General features: G+C 47.0%; 1 protein-coding gene across 2 annotated transcripts in view; it reads left to right on the top strand.

Moving 5' to 3' along the window:
* Positions 1–12,520, top strand: part of MGAT5B (alpha-1,6-mannosylglycoprotein 6-beta-N-acetylglucosaminyltransferase B) — a 172,017-nt gene that overhangs the window by 105,803 nt on the left and 53,694 nt on the right. The gene's annotated exons all lie outside the window — the stretch shown is intronic.

Below are 12,520 nucleotides of genomic sequence, written 5' to 3'. Positions count from 1 at the left end.
TTTAAGTATATGAGAAGCAGGAAGCCTGCCAAACAGTCAGTGGGGCCACTGGATGATCGAGGTGCTAAAGGAGCACGCAAGGAAGAGAAGGCTGTTGCGGAGAAGCTAAATGAATTCTTTGCATCAGTCTTCACTGCAGAAGTTATGAGGCAGATCCCCGCACCTGAGCCATTCTTTTTAGGGGACAAATCTGAGGAACTGTCCAAGATTGAGATGTCAGTAGAAGAGGTTTTGGAACAAATTGATAAATTAAACAGTAATAAGTCACCAGGAGCAGATGGTATTCACCCAAGAGTTCTGAAGGAACTCAAACATGAAATTGAAGAACTACTAACTGTGGTATGTAACCCATTGCTTAAATCAGCCTCTGTACCAGATGACTGGTGAATAGCTAATGTAATGCTGATTTTTAAAAAAGGCTCCAGAGCGGATCCTGGCAATTACAGGCCAGTAAGCCTAACTTCAGTACCAGGCATATTGGTTGAAACTATAGTACAGAACAGGATTATCGGACACATAGATGAACATGATAAATTGGGGAAGTGTCAACAGGCTTTTGTAAAGGGAAATCATGCCTCACCAATCTATTAAAATTCTTTGAGGGGAGTCAACAAACGTGGACAGAGGTGATCTAGTGGATATAGTTTATTTGAACTTTCAGAAAATCTTTGACAAGATCCCTCACCAAAGGCTCAAAGGAAAGTAGGTGGTCCTGGGATAAGAGGACCTCTCATGGATCAGCAACTGGTTAAACGATAGGAAACAAAGGTAGGAATAAATGGTCAGTTTTCACAGTGGAAAGAGGTAAATAGGGGGTCCCCCAAGGATCTGTACTGGGACCAGTGCTGTTCAGCATAGTCATAAATGATCTGGGAAAAGGGGTAAACAGTGAGGTGGCAAAGTTTGCAGACAATAAAAAATTACTCAAGCTAGTTAAGTCTAAAGCTGATTGCAAAGTGTTACAAAGGACCTCACAAAACGGGGTTGGCAAGAAAATGGCAGATGAAATTCAGTGTTGATAAAAGCAGAGTAATGTACATTGGAAAATGTAATTCCAACTATACATACAAAATGAAGGATCTAAATTAGCTGTTGCAGTCATTGTGGATAGTTCCCTGAAAACATCTGCTCAATGTGCAGCGGCAGTCAAAGAAGCTAACAGAATGTTAGGAATCATTAGGAAAGGGATAGATAATAAGACAGAAAATATCATAATGCCACTATATAAAGCCATGGTAGGCCCATATCTTAATTACTGCATGCAGTTCTGGTTGCCTCAATCTCAAAAAAAGGTATATTAGAATTGGAAAAGGTACAGAAAAGGGCAATAAAATTATTAGAAGTATGGAACAGCTTCCATATGAGGAGAGATGTAAAAGGACTGTTCAGCTTAGAAAAGAGACAACTAAGGGAGGATATGTTAGAGGTCTATAAAATCATGACTGGTGTGGAGAAAGTGAATAGAGAAGTGTTATTTACCCATTCACATAATACAAGAACCAGGGGTCACCCAATGCAATTAATAGGCACAGGTTTAACACAAACATAAGGAAGTACTTCTTCACACAATGCAGTCAACCTGTGGAACTCATTAGCAGGGGATGTTGTATAGGTCAAAAGTATAACTGGGTTCAAAAAAGAATTAGACAAGTTCAGGGAGGATAGGTCCATCAATGGCTATTAGCCAAGATGATCAGGGATGCAACTATATGTTCCATATGTCCCTAAATCTCTGCCTGCCAGACACTGGGACTAGATGATGGGATGAATCACTTGATAATTGCCCTGTTCTGTTCATTCCCTCTGAAGCACCTGGTACTGGCCACTGTCAGAAGACAGGATATTGGTCTAGATGAAGCATTGGTCTGACCCAGTATGGCCGTTCTTATGAATCAACCCCTCATTGGTCAGCCTCTCAGCTGCGACTTCAAGTTGGATCCTGCTCCCATGGAAGCCCCTGGGTTATTTGCCGTTGCCATTGATGGGTACAGGATCGGGTCCTTTCTGCAAAGCGACACAATGTGTCAGAGCGGGAACTCTGGGGGTGTGGATAAGACTCCTCCTGGAGCTGTGTGGTTGGGATTTTCAAAAGCCTTATTACACTCTCCCATCGGAGACCACTGTAAGGTTCCCGCTGACTTGGATGGGAGCAGAGTTAGACCAATGCTGAGCAGTTTTGAGATCCCACATCTGGAAGTTTTCCACCGTTACTGCACTATTCAGACTCCATAACCCAGATGTTGGCCAAGTCAGTTCCATGTCTGGGCAATAACATCAGCCTTTCGCCCCCAGCTTCCATGTAGAAAGGCCCCAAAGATTTTGCATTCACTTCTGCAGCCCCGTTTGGTAGTAGAATTGCCAGCAGCCTGAGAAGAGGCTTCCCCTTCTGGACTCATCATGAGTCGGCGAGAGGCATGTTCGACATGGAGGGGGGTGAGGAACACCAGCATGGCAAAGAGCTGGCAAACCAAAGACACAGAGTAGGCTGCAAACTTCACAAGCCCACCACACAACACTGCCAGGTCAGAGTTACTGCTTCAAAGCACTGGGCGACCTCTTTGGACAAGCCCTGGATTGGGGTGATGGGAACGGAGACCTGTGACAGCACCAGAAATGTCTTCTGAGTATGCCAGGCCTCATTCTCTTTTAAGAGGCCTTAAAAAGCAAATGCCATTTATGCCAGAGTGGCATAAAGAGGCCATAGTGTAAACAAGAATTGGGCCCACCAGATTTCACTCAATGGGTCTTCTGGATTGTCAGCGGCACTGAGTGACTGAAGTGTCTTCTAAAATCAGGCCAGTGGACATTAGAGATGGAAAAGAGCTATTTGTTCATGTAGCTTGGCCCCTCCACAAACGTCAGATTGTTCACTGAAGTACATTATATAGGGCTTTGTGCAGTATAATTTCAAATTACTCAAGTGATGGGGCCTCACAGCTTGATATCTAGGATCCATTCATTTTGCAAGGACTAGTTGATCTTCTGCTCTGAGACATTCTCTTGAGCCACCCTGTCTCCGTGTTAGTCATTCATTTGTTAGTAATGCATGTTTATTGGCGGGGGGAAATGTGATCTTTGCAAACAGGGCTGGGGAGGGGCAAGGGGTTCTAGCATTATACATATATCACCACTAGAGCTGGGTGAAATTTTTCACACAAATCATTTATTCGATGAGGAATGCAGTTTCTGTTGACCCAAAACCATGCGTGAGTTTGACACAAATAGTTTTGGCCATTCACAAAACGGCCAGAAGAGGGAGTGGAGGGGGGCGCTATTGTGCTCCGTCCCACTTCCCCTGCGCTTATAGTCCATCGATTAGGGCACTCACCTGGATGCTGGGAGATGCAGGTTTCAGTTTGCCACTCGGGAGCAGACCCGGCACCGCCTTTTTTCAATTCACTGAAAATTCCAAAAAGTTTCAGATTCAATCTTCAATTTTTCCCCCCGATTTTTTTTGGAAGTGCCACAGAACCAGAAAATCAATTATTCGCCCAGCTCTAATCACCACTGATGCAGCTGTGTCATCAGCTGGCCCTTTGGAGAACCGCTCTGTAGAACATCTCAATGTTTTCCCCCTACAAACTGGCCTGGACTCACTGGGTGAATGACAGTGAATATACGATGAAGGCAGGGGTGATGCAAAGAAAAGAGACAAAAACAAGCAACCCCCAAAGTCACTCCATTGACTGATTAGTGTGTGGGCAGCGCTAAGCAGGAGCGCCGCCAGCTTTTCTGCCGCCCTAGGCGACGGAAGGTCCTGCCCCAAAATGCCGCCCCCCACAGAGGCGGCGGAAGGTCCCGCCGCAGAAATACCGCCGCGGTCGCCGCCCCCCAAAATGTAGCACCCTAGGCGACCGCCTAGGTCGCCTAATGGGTTGCGGTGGCCCTGGCGCTAAGCCAGCATCCACTGCAGAACAATCCATGGTGAAAAGTTTATTGGGGCAGGGCGAAGGGGTAGAAAAAATGTAGCATTCAGAATTAACGAACAGAATTAGCTCCCGACTAATTAGCTTAAAAAAATAATAGTCCTGCAAAGCCCAGCGGCTTTTCAAAGCAGCATGCACAGATCACAAAATCTTCAGTTTATCAGGCGCACTCTGTGCTGTGCTAAATCATCCTCCTAAAGAATATCTGTATACTCAAGAGTGATTGAAGTTAATGCCAATTTTTTTTTGTAATGAAGAGCTCGCTCTTATGGGTAATGACAAGAAACAGCGAGCTGAGTCCTGGCGGGGTTTACAAGAAGTTTGTTTTCATCAGCGGGGGACTCAGACAGAGCAGCGGGCATCGTAATCCATCATTTTTTTGCCATTCTACAGAGCCTGGTGGCTTCGACATCCATTAGCACTGACAAAATCCCCTGTTCTAAACTGACTCTAGTGCCTCCCCTGAGACTCCTCTGAATGAAGCTGTGAAGAACAGCTACCAGTCAGCCAGGCCATGGTTCCCCATCTCAGCTGGGCTTGGGAGCACAGAGCTCCTGTATTCTTGCCAGCAAGTTAAAGAAGTATGGGCTGGATGAATGGACTATAAGGTGGACAGAAAGCTGGCTAGATCGTTGGGCTCAACGGGTAGTGATCAACGGCTCCATGTCTAGTTGGCAGCCGGTTTCAAGTGGAGTGCCCCAAGGGTCGGTCCTGGGGCCGGTTTTGTTCAATATCTTCATTAATGATCCGGAGGATGGCGTGGATTGCACTCTCAGCAAGTTTGCAGATGACACTAAACTGGGAGGATTGGTAGATACGCTGGAGGGTAGGGATAGGATACAGAGGGACCTAGACAAATTAGAGGATTGGGCCAAAAGAAACCTGATGAGGTTCAACAAGGACAAGTGCAGAGTTCTGCACTTAGGACGGAAGAATCCCATTCACTGTTACAGACTAGGGACCGAATGGCTAGGCAGCAGTTCTGCAGAAAAGGACCTAGGGGTTACAGTGGACGAGAAGCTGGATATGAGTCAACAGTGTGCCCTTGTTGCCAAGAAGGCTAATGGCATTTTGGGCTGTATAAGTAGGGGCATTGACAGCAGATCGAGGGACGTGATCATTCCCCTCTATTCGACATTGGTGAGGCCTCATCTGGAGTACTGTGTCCAGTTTTGGGCCCCACACTACAAGAAGGATGTGGAAAAATTGGAAAGAGTCCAGCGGAGGGCAACAAAAATGATTAGGGGGCTGGAACACATGACTTATGAGGAGAGGCTGAGGGAACTGGGATTGTTTAGTCTGCAAAAGAGAAGAATGAGGGGGGATTTGATAGCTGCTTTCAACTACCTGAAAGGGGGTTCCAAAGAGGTTGGATCTAGACTGTTCTCAGTGATACCTGATGACAGAACAAGGAGTAATGATCTCAAGTTGCAGTGGGGGAGGTTTAGGTTGGATATTAGAAAAAACTTTTTCACTAGGAGGGTGGTGAAGCACTTCAATGGGTTACCTAGGGAGGTGGTGGAATCTCCTTCCTTAGAGGTTTTTAAGGTCAGGCTTGACAAAGCCCTGGCTGGGATGATTGGTCCTGCTTTGAGCAGGGGGTTGGACTAGATGACCTCCTGAGGTCCCTTCCAACCCTGATATTCTATGATTCTATATTCTATGATTCTATGATTCTGGCTGCAAAAGTGCGTACCCTTGTTCTCTGCGGTAGAATACAGCTTGGAACTGGGACTGCTGCCTCTGAATGGATTTTATTGTGGGGCAGCCAAGTCAAAAAGGAACTTCATCTTGACCTGCATGCCTTATCTTCCTCCTGAGGCTGATTTGTTGCCTAAGCTTGTCACCTTTTGGTCTCCCCTTTCCAGTATCGGAAGCCAGCACAGCTTCTCTCCTCTGGCCTGGACATTCAGGGCATATATTCCAAGGCAAGTGTAAATGCCACTGGATGGCTCCTCTAGCAGAGGGTGCTCTAAGAACAGCACTGCAGGCACAATCCCTGTCAGTTCGAGTCTGGCACATCACGTGCAGGGGACTGCACACGCGGGAGCCAGCAGGGTTCCAGACACTGGCTCCCTGCAGAGTGCTGTTTGCCCAGGACAATTCCTTACCCACGTCTGATGGGCCGAAAGGACACAGATAATTGCTGTCCTTGGGAATGGGTTATTCATATAAAATCCAGAGGGGTCTAGAGAGGCAGTTTCATGCTGTTAGTTAGGAGCCAAGGTGCAGGCTGAGCCTTCTCAGGAAGCAGTGTATTAATTAGCATTATAATGAATGATTTCTACTCGTGTCAGTTAATTAAACTGCTGGTTCTTTGTCTAGTGCCCACACTACGCGAAGTGCATTGCAGACAGGTATGGAGGCGGGATCATGACAAGGCCTCTACCCAGAAATGCTTCAAGCTGAGGGCTAGGTTGTGCACAGTGTGGCTTGTGCGCAGGGTTTGTGCATGTGCGATCACAAGGAGCCTTTCCCCCCTGCACACCCTTCACAACACCCAGGGGCTGTCAATGCACGGGGGCTGCTCCAGGCATGTGTGCTGTGGGTGCAGATTGCCTCAACGGAGCTGAGGAGGAGCAGGGAGGAAGCCGGGGAAGGGATCGGTGGAAGGGCAGGACAGGGCCCAAGCAGCAAGCAAAGCAGGTGGTTTTCCCAGCAGCATTTCGAAAGCGGGGCGGGAGGGAGGTCTGGGAGGACAGAGGGGAGAAGGCTGCAGTTGTAGAGGCGAGGGGTGATTGGAGCTTGGCCAGGGGTATTGGCACTGGGGGTGGGAGGGATGGACACTGGAGATGTTACAGAGGAAAAACCTCCCAGATTTGGCAACCGCTCCGGTGTGAGGGAAGGAGAAATCAGAGTCAGGAGCTGCCCCGGGGCCATGGGTCGGATACAACACTTACCCAGCAGAGAGACACAGGCGTACCCCCATGCCAGGGAAAGAGGCATGGGCAGTAGAGCTCCCTGCAGCCCAAGAGGGCTGCAAAGAGACTGACGTTTAGTGCCTGCTGCCCCTCACCTGACCTGGGTCAGGGATCTCCAAGCTCCATACCTCTGTGTGGCAGGGGACAGAGGCCACTGGAATGCTCCTCCACACCACAAAAACTTTGACAGGCAAAGAGAGGAGGACTGATGTGCGCTGCAGACCCCTTCCCTCTTGCAGGGCACAGCATCGCCTGAGACTCAGCCCACTGTCTCAGCTAGGGTAACTACTGTGAGTGTCCCTGGTGGGAGAGCAACGTACCCTCTCCTAGTCCAGGGCAATGGCCGAGAGAAGCCTGTGTCTGCACGTTATAATTTATCTCCAGTCCATGCAGAGCAGTTAGTTCTCCTTGTCATCATCCCCACCAGGAGGGGGAACCCCTCCCCTTTGGCAGTCGTTTTCTCTGCCAGGACTTAATTTTCTGGCGCCACCAAGTCTGCTCGAGCTGATGCTGGACTCTGCTGTTGCAGCGGCTCTGAAAAGAATAATTTTTCCTGCCCCTCTCTTAATTTGCTGCAGGGCTGGCGTTGTGTAGCAGGGAGTTTGAGAAATCTTCCCTCTTGTCACATGTAAAAGCCAAGAGAAAACCACTGGATTGAGTGGAGCCAGCGAGCCATTTCTGTGTTTTCTAGCTCTTTCTAGAAACTTCCCCACTGTTACTTCTGTTCTGGGCTGTGTGGAGGATCTGAGGAATGCTTAGAAAAGCCTTTGCTGATACAGGCAATGGGCAGCTGAATAGAATACGTAGGGTTAATAATACATGTTACTAATAAATAATTGTGGGGCTCAGTTGGGTCTTTAGGCACAGCTGTAGGTAAGGGGGTGTACAGACTGTACCGTCCCAGGAGTAGCCCCGGAGCCACATTGGGACTCAGAGCCACCCCTCTGAGGCACAATTCCCTCCCTTGCTCCAAGGGTTAGTATTTTGATCTGATCCATGCCGGAGGACCATAGCACCCATGTGGAGTCCCACTGAAGTCAGTGAACAGATACCAGAGTCCACACACACGGATCAGATCACAGAATCAGGACCTTAACGGGGTGTGAATGGCCAACTTAGTGATGGGGTATTGCGGCTGCTTCCTGACTGGGTAACACTCTGAAGAGGAGAATAATGGATGGTGACTAGCGAATGGTGACTAACCTAGAAAAATGCCCTGCCCCGTGAATTTTTGGACAAATATTAATTTGTGCTAAAAGCCATATAACTCCTGGGATTCTCAGATATTTTCACAACTAAACTGGTGATCATCGAAATACCTGTGAACCCGCCAGCTCCAGGAGCCAGATCCGGCTCCCACTAAAGTCAATGAGAGACTTTCTGTTGACATCCGTAGAAATGGGATCGGGTCCTAGATGATGCAATCAGCCATCTCATAAGAGAGACGGCATAGTCTAATGGAAAGGGCACTTTGCTGGGTGCCAAGAGACGTGGTCCTATTCCTGGCTTTGCTATTGGCCTGCTATGTGACCACAGGCAAGTCACTTCATCTCTCTGGGCTTCTGTTTCCCCTCACACCCTTTGTTTGCTTTCCTAGATTAAAGGGCCAGAAGGAACCATTGTGATCTTTCTAGTCTGACTTCCTGTTACAACACAGGCACTAAGACTTCTCTGAATTAATTCCTGCTGAAGCTAGAGTATATCTTTTAGATATGCCTTGTTTCTTTAAGCCATAAGCTCTTTGGGGCAGGGACTGTTTCTTACTGTGTGTTTGTACAGCACCTAGCGCTGTGGGGCCCTGATCTTGGCAGAGGCCTCAAGGTGCTACTGAAATACAAATAAAAAAAACGGGCTCATTTTTTTCACATATAGCTCCTCCAGATCCTTGAGTCATGCTGCTCACTCTTAGCAGAGGCTACTTTTCCTCCTGTACTTCAATTATATGCAGGTGTTTCTCTTTTCCCCTCCTTTGCATTTCTCATTGAATTTCTTAGCTTACATCTTATGCATCCTGACAGGCAGGAGGCGAAACATGCATAATTATCCGGTGGCTTATAGGGCGGTTGTTAGACATATTATAACATCAGCCACAATTTGCAGCTCCCAGGAACAAAAGCGAAAGCATCAAGCCAAATCAATTAGTCACAAGTTTCCTTCCCCATAACTTGCATCTTGTGTATGTAAAGCAGTCAGAAGGGGACACGGGCGCTTCTGGTAACGTCTTCAGATGGAGCCAAGACGGAAACAAACTGGGCCATGAAGAAGAGCGTAAGAGCGAAGAATGGGCCTGATTCTCATTGTTACTGAAGCCTTTACATTGCTCTGGAGACTTCGTGGAGATAAGAATCAGGCCCATTGGGGGTGTGACTGCTCGGTGGGGGTGGGGAGAAGGGCGATTCATTCTGAAAAGCCCAGTTTGCTTGTTAATGAGGCGGCTTGTGAGTGCATGTTGGTAAGTTGCAAGTAATGTTTTTCAAGCCTAGCTTTCATGCTGCGCATCTCCCGGCCAACCTCTGAAATAATTGCTGGATGTGCGTAGCATGCCTCTCTCTTCCTCCTCCAGACTCACTCACTGCATTCCATTTAGTGCCCATGATTCCTTGGTATCCTGTGCTAGCAGGAAAGGATTCACACGGGTGCTGACTTCATTTGCTTTCCTTTCCGGCATGGCTGGTGAGTTTTATGGGTCTCGTCCTCAAGGGAAGAGTGGTAGAATGGGACAGCCAAGTGCTACAGGGAATGGGGACCATAGGGTTAAGACGGCTATTTCCACAATAGGAAAAAAAGAAGTGGATGGTTGGAAATGTAGCTTTTAACCTAAAAGAATTTGGAGTTGTCTGTAGGTGAGATTTCCAAACATGCCTAAATGACTCAAGGGTATGTCCTGGGGTGGCTGGCCCTTTAAGGGGAGGAGGGCCCAACCTCGCCTGTGACTGCTCAGTACCTCTCAGTGGAGACTGATCAGGTGATTATAAAATCCTGCCAAGTAGCCCAGACGGGGAGAGAGTTTCCAGGACAGGGAAACTCTGGCAGGAAGGAGATCAAAGGGGAAGAGGTGGGGAGGAAGAGGAGATATAGATCTAGAAAGCAGGTTGGCTCCTCTGGGAGGCCCTCGAGCAGGGTGACTCTCAAGCAAGTGCAGAGAAGAATGGGAACCTGTAGGGAGTATGCTGGCCCCTGCAGAAGACCCCTGGTCGGGTGGAAGGATTGCATTTATGTGTTCAGTGCTTTGCACCACAGAGCAGATCAGTATTTAAGTGGTTAACTGCAGTGAGGTCAAAAGGTTTCGAGCACGTGAGCAGTGTCTATGACTCAGTTCCAGGGAAGTGTCCCAGTGAGCCAGAGGGTGCGGTATATTCCATTTCTGCCACTGGCTGAGGTAGCCAGAACATCTGCATATCCTTCTCTGAAAGGATCTCCATTGTCTGTCTGACTTCCAGATGTTTGGGTTACTTGCCCTGGAAGTGCATAGTGCTACAGAGCTTGCTCCCGGCATGATTAGAGTTTGGGGTATAATAGAAGGGGGAGTTATATGCTAACCATAAAAGAGTAGCACAAAGGTATGGGAGAAATCCAGCTGTGTGACTCTCTGTGCAGGGCTGCATTTCACCCTAAGGCCCAGCTCTTCAGCTGGTGTAAATCAGCATAGCTCCATTGACTCCTGAGTTACACCCATGAGAATCCGGCCCTAAACTGTCTCCATTCGCAGAGCTGTCCACTTGCCAGTGCTGAATTGCCATAGCAGTATTATTCAGAGAGAATCTTATCACACAATGGCACATTGTGATAACCTCCGTGGCTCCTTCAGGGATATCGCTGCTCCCTTTCCTGGCCAGATACAGCTGTTTTCATTGTGTAGGCCACATGTCAACAGAGCCACAATGACATATTTCCAAAATGAAGAGCGTATACATCAAAATGAAAGCCCTGCAGGCTAGGATAATTGCAAAAGCTGTTTCCTATAATTAGAGAGGCCTCTCTGTTTCTGTGACTAGGTAGCTAGGTAGATTTATTGACAGCTCCCACCCAAGGAATGCAGATAAACAGTCTTGCCATTGTAAATAATAAAAAGGAGTTATTCCTTCCACCTTTGTGGTTTCATTCCATAAGAGAGGGAGGAGCCTGAATTAGCGGGAATCATTGAGCTGTTAAATTGCACTTCTTCATGAAATATGTTTATTTTGTACCAAATGATAGCTCACTAACTGGGTTCTTGGCAGCTGCAAAAACCTCTGCCTATAAAAGTGATAAGAGTCTTATTATATAATTATTGTGTTGTTTATATAGTGATTGCATGGGGTACATCTTCTATACAAAGAGCAGTCTTCATGTTCATCAAACACCTTCAGCATCTGAGCACAGGTTCTCTTCTCTCACACACAGCAACCTTTGCTAAGTTGGCATATAGCAGTGGGAATGGAAGCATGCCAATGAGATGACTATTTCTGGTATCAAAGACTTAGAGAAATCAGGTGCGTTAGAGGCAGCTGGCGTGGGAGCCCCTTGTTAAAAATTCTGCCACCAAAATGAAAGGAGGGCTGGGTTTTCCCTAATTCTTGTGGTGTTTACCCCACTCCCAGCATGCTATTAAATTATTCATCTCTGCCAGACACCGCTTATCCCTGCAGCTCAGAAAAACACGGCCTTTGCAATGCTGCAGGTTGCACCAAGTGTCAGTCTTCTCATAACACTCTCCTGGGGAAGTGATTCCCCTACAGCAGCTGCAGCCTCCTTTCAAAGGACACAAGATGAACTGGAGACTGGGCTATCCACGTACTTGGTAGGGCTCTCATTACTCAGGCGAGTAATCCCAGCTCAAGCCTTTCATTGGCTCTATATTTTCCAGGAACAAAGTCTAACTGCTTCCAGCAGGTGGCGCCAAATATGAGTTTGTCCAGGGACGATTCTTCCATCATTGGCTCTAGCTTTGAGAGAACAGTTTTTTCCTTAAACCAGGGAAACGAATGAATCAATTACTCCCTCACTCTGTCTCTTTGCCAGTGTGTGGGGGACAGGATTCATCACAGGCTAAGAAGGAGTTAAAACACTGGTGGTGCATCACTGATGGGAATATATTGTGCAAATGGAGATGCTTTTGTTATGTGGATTACTTTAAAAATAAGCAAGGTACCAGGCATTAAAAAAAAAACCCTCAAGTTCATAATGACCTTTTTAGCAGCAATCATAGAGCTGGGATCAAAAGACCACACAGTGGGGATATTTATGCTGGCAAACTCCAGTTCAAATGGATTGTGACTAGTTTTGCAGAAAACACCAGATGTGCCATTTAAGTTAACCCAGCGTGCCTTTTATCCATTGGTTAGAGTTACTGTGATGTGCTCCACTCACTGTTCTCTAGTGCAGTGGTTCTGAAACTTTTCAGACTACTGAACACATTTCATGAGTCTGATTTGTCTTGCGTGTCCCCGAGTCTCACCTCACTTAAAAATATTTGCTTACAAAATCAGACATAAAAATACAGAAGTGTCACAGCCCACTATTACTGAAAAATTGCTTACTTTCTCAGTTTTACTATATAATTATAAAATCAATTGGAATATAAATATTGTACTTACATTTCAGTGTATAGTCTATAGAGCAGTATAAACAAGTCATTGTATGAAATTTTAGTTAGTACTGACTTCGCTAGTGCTTTTTATGTCGCCTGTTGCA

Source organism: Emys orbicularis, chromosome 13, assembly GCF_028017835.1.
Source record: "Emys orbicularis isolate rEmyOrb1 chromosome 13, rEmyOrb1.hap1, whole genome shotgun sequence".
Taxonomy (NCBI): Eukaryota; Metazoa; Chordata; order Testudines; family Emydidae; genus Emys; species Emys orbicularis.
This window is presented reverse-complemented; position numbering and strand designations above follow the sequence as displayed.